At 51.7% G+C, this 4,478-nt stretch overlaps 1 protein-coding gene across 10 annotated transcripts in view; it reads left to right on the top strand.

Annotated features, from left to right (window-relative positions):
• The window catches only part of CUNH1orf159 (chromosome unknown C1orf159 homolog), a 31,347-nt gene that overhangs the window by 3,381 nt on the left and 23,488 nt on the right, over window positions 1-4,478 (top strand). The window contains exon 1 of one of the 10 annotated variants that reach the window (XM_037743467.1): window positions 1,558-1,676. The exons of the other annotated variants lie outside the window; for them this stretch is intronic. The gene's annotated coding sequence lies outside the window, so the exon portion shown is untranslated. Of the gene's footprint in view, window positions 1-1,557; window positions 1,677-4,478 lie in introns of those variants that run through there. 10 annotated transcript variants of the gene reach the window in all.

Below are 4,478 nucleotides of genomic sequence, written 5' to 3'. Positions count from 1 at the left end.
CAGGGGTGTGTACCCAGGTTCTGCAGTGTGAGAAACCCGCTCGTGTGTACCCAGGTTCCGCAGCGTGAGAAACCCGTGGGGGCGTGTACCGAGCTTCCTCAGTGGGAGAACCCACTTATGATCTGCCCCCACCCCCGATTTTAGTCCAGCTGCCTGTGGGGCTGGAGTTTCGGGGAGCCTTGGTGTCGCTGACCCACCGCCCCAGCTGGTGGTTTTTGCAGGGTTGTCTTGCAGGATGTGACTTCTGTAAACTCACAGCGACCTGAGGCATCATTTCTTCATTGAAACAGATTTTTTTTTTTGTTGTTGTTGTTGAGGTGGGGTCATGGTTCACTGTAGCCTCCACCCCCTGGGCTTAAGAGGTCTTTCACCTCAGCCTCCCAAATAGCTGGGGGCCACAGGTGTGCACCACCAAGCCCAGGGGCCTCACTGTGTTGTCCAGCTGGTGCTGGCCTTGCCTGGGCTCAAGCGATCCTCCCAAAATGCTGGGATTACAGGCCCGGGCCACCACACCTGCCGTGAAGAGTGTCTAGCACAGTTTACTTTCTCACCACATTTTTCATTGCCTTGTAGACGTTTTCACCCCATTACTAAGCTTGTTGGCTCCAATAAGGTTTTCAAAATAGAAAATGCATCTATTTAGTTACTGAGGCATAACTTACATGCAACGGAACGCACAGCTCTTGTGTCCCGTTCAGTTGTTTTGACAGAGGCATCCACACACCTGTCAGGATGCAGAGTCTGCCTGTGATGCGTGGAGGTCGCCCCGCAGCTACTCCAGCCCCCGCCTGCCACGCCGGACAGGAGCAGGGCTGCATTTCTCCACCACTCCCAGGTGTCTGGAGTCTCACGTGCGCGGCTTTGTGTCGGCTCCGGAGGACTGTTTTTGAGCTTCTCTGAGGCACCGTGCGAGCGTCTGGTGTGGAGTGTCAGGAGTCACGTGTGCGTGTGGCCTTGTGTCTGCCACAGTTTGGGGGGGACTGTTTTTGAGCGTCTCACGCACGCAGCTGGTGTGGGGTACGCTGCCGTGCGTTCCTCATCTGTGGAAACGTGGGTGGGTGTCCAGTGTCTGAAGACGTCACGCGTCTCTCTGTGCCGGTGTTGGGTGGTCATGTGTGCTTGTTTCTCCTGGGAACGTGTGTGGCTGTGGGTGGCATCCCAGGGGTGAAGGTCCAGCTGTCGGTGCCGCTTGCTGTTTCATCGTGGCGTTCATGGCATTTCCACGGCGCTGACCCGTGTCGGGCATTTTCCACCCGCCTCTTGCTATTCGCACGTTTTCTGAGCTCTGGGCACGTCCTTTGCCCATGTTTCTGGTGACCGAATTGTGGACGTCCTTTAGGTATTCCGTGCACGGCTTTTGGCAGGCTCACACACTGCGGACCCTCCCATCCTTTGCCTGTTCTTTGTCTCAATGGCGTCATAAACCAAGAACAAAAGCCAAGTCCCTGGCTGACTGAACAAGCCGCCCCTTGGCCAAGGGGACCCCAGAGGAATCTTAAAACTCGAGTTTCTGGCCATAAAAGGATGGGAGGTGGGACCCCTGGTTATACGCCCTTGCTTTTTTGGCTTAGACACAGCCGAGCGCGTTCGTGTTAAAGTGTGACTCACGAGATGGACACACTCTATGGTAACAAGACGCCGAGACAGAATCGGGACCCAAGGCCATGCAGGCAAGGGTGAGTCACACCCACACCTAAGGGATGCACGCGCCCCGGCGGCCGTCCTGGCCTGAGACAAGCCTGTGGAAACTGGCGGCTCGCTGTCTGCCAGGCACTGACCCCCACCTGTGTCTCCATGCCCTAAAACCACAGCCTCACTTTCCATAGCTTCTGATGAGAGACCACTGACCGGACTGGCGCTGCTGGTGTACAGAGGATGCTCACGGCGGGAGTCCCCCCACCTCTCTCCATGTGGGCCGGGTGGTCGCACGTGTAAATGTGAAGTCTCACCCCAGTGGACATGGGTCCTGTTTTACCTCATGTTTATTTAGTGCACATTGCATTAAGACACTAGGGGAGGATCACTTGAACCCAGGAGTTTGAGACCAGCCTGGGAAATATAGCAAAACACCAATTTTTACCAAAAAACAAAAATAAAATTCGCCCGATGTGGTGGCAGGAATGTAGTCCTAGCTACTCGGGAGGCTGAGGCGGGGGTCGCTTGAGCCCAGGAGTTCAAGGTGGCACCACTGCACTCCAGCCTGGGCCGCAGAGCGAACCCCTGTCTCTCAAAGAAAGAAAGAAACGTTGAAAAGGAGGAAAGGGAAAGAAAGGAGAAAAGAGGAAAGGAAACTGCTCCCTTAAATACGCGCTCCCCATTTATTCCTCCCCGCCCCAGCCCCTGGCAACCACCATTCTCTTTTCCGTCTCTGAGTTTGGCGACCCCGGGAACCTCCTGTGAGTGGAATCACACGGTGTTTGTCTGTCGTGATGGGCTGCTTTCTCCCAGCATAGTGTTTTCAGGGTTCATCCCTGTTGCAGCATGTGTGAAAAGTTTCTTGCTCTTCAGGGTTGTATAATATTCCGCTGGGTGTTTAGACCACGTTCTGTTTATCCATTCATCTGTGGGTGGCACGCGCCTCCACCGTTTGGCAGTTGTGAACGGGGCTGCTACGGACGTGGTTGCACAGACGTCTCTTGGAGTCCTGGCTTCCAGTTCTTTGGGGTCGAGACCCAGAAGTAAAGTTGCCGAGTCGTAGAGTCATATTCTGTGTTTAATTTTGTGTGTGCGATTAATTTTTTGAGAAACCGACGTCCTGTTTTCCACACCAGCTATACCATTTTCTATTCTCAGCAGAGTACACAAGGCTTCTAATTTCTCCACATGCTTGCCAGCATTTATTTCTGTTTTTGTGCTGCTAGCCATAATGGGCGTGGAGTAGTGTTTCATTTTGGTTTTGATTTGCATTTCCCTAATAATTAGTGACATTAATCGATACTTCTTAGTTGAAGTACTCAGCCATTTGTAGTTGATGCAGGTTTCAGATTGTTTGGGTTGACGTCCACCATCTTTAGGTTTGATTTCTGTTTTTCCACCTCCCTTTTCCCTGTTCCTCCTTTCCTTCCTTCCTTTGTAGGTGAATCAGGTTTTCTTTTTTTAATTCAGTTTTATCTCCTCTGCTTTTTAGTTCTGCCTCTTTGTGTTTGTTTTTTATTTTGTTTTGTTTTGTTTTTTGAGGCAGAGTCTCACTCTGTTGCCCAGGAGGCTCACTGCAGCCTCCCTCCGGGGTTCAAGTGATTCTCCTGCCTCAGCCTCCCAAGTAGCTGGGACTACAGGAATGTGCCACCACACCTGGCTAATTTTTGTTTTTAGTAAAGATGGGGTTTCCCCATGTTGGTCAGGCTGGTCTTGAACTCCTGACCTCGTGATCTGCCCACCTTGGCCTCCCAAAGTGCTGGGATTACAGGCATGAACCACCACGTCTGGCCTTGTGTTTTTTTTAAGTGGTTGCTCTGGAGATTAAATATGTCTGTTTAACTTACTGTGGTTCTCATTTAAAAATATTCCTGGACTTCCAGAACCTTAGAGGACTCCAGTTACACTGCGTCCTCTGGTCAGCATACGTTTTACTTCTAGGCATGCTAGAAAATTCTACAACACACTTACTAATTTTACTTAATAGTCTAATATTTAAGGGTAGATTTATTTTTTAAATCCAATGTCTTTACTTTTTTTTTTTTTTTGAGGTGGGGTCTTGCTCTGTCATCCAGGCTGGGGTGTGGTGACACAGTTACGGCTCCCTGCAGCCTCAACCTCCTGGATCAAGCGATCCTCCCACCTGCCTCCCAGGCAGCTGGGATCGGGCACGTGCCGCCATGCCCGACTGATTTCTGTAAGGGGTTTCACCGTGTTGCCCAGGCTGGTCTCGAACTCCTGCCCTCAAGTGATCCTCCGGCCTTAGCCTTCCAAAGTGCTGGGATTACAGGTGTGAGCCACTGCTCTTTGCCTTTGCTGCTTAAATTGAGAATTTCTGTAAGATTTTACGGGGTTAGCCAGACATGCTGAATACATTTGTTGAATGTTGCAAAGCATGTAGTATGATCAGCTCCAGCTGAAAACCACCAGACACCAGTTCACCCTGGAGCCAGAGGGCCGGGCCCAGGCCGGACCCTGCCGCTACTCATCGTGTGATCGTGGGCAAGTCTTTTTCTCATCTTTAAAGTGGGGTGATAAGAGGCATTGCTGAAGTTAGTGGAATCAGTTTGTGTGTGTAAATCGCTTTGTGCGGTGAGTGCTGCGTAAGGGCTGGTTTCTGCCGTTGTTGGACAGTGGACAGGTTTATATCCCTTGGAGACCCAGAATCTGCAGCAGAAAGAGACTTAGCCCTTCAGCCCATGCTGTCCAAGTTCTCTGCTGCTAAAGCTTTTTTTGTTTTGTTTTCACACAGGGTCCGGCTCTGGTGCTCGGTCTGGCTCTGGGACAGGGTCCGGCTCTGGTGCTCGGTCTGGCTCTGGGACAGGGTCCGGCTCTGGTGCTCG

Source organism: Cebus imitator, unplaced genomic scaffold, assembly GCF_001604975.1.
Source record: "Cebus imitator isolate Cc_AM_T3 unplaced genomic scaffold, Cebus_imitator-1.0 Scaffold145, whole genome shotgun sequence".
In the NCBI taxonomy this organism is placed as follows: domain Eukaryota; kingdom Metazoa; phylum Chordata; class Mammalia; order Primates; family Cebidae; genus Cebus; species Cebus imitator.
The sequence above is the reverse complement of the archived record's forward strand: the minus strand, read 5'-3'. Positions and strand labels throughout refer to the sequence as shown.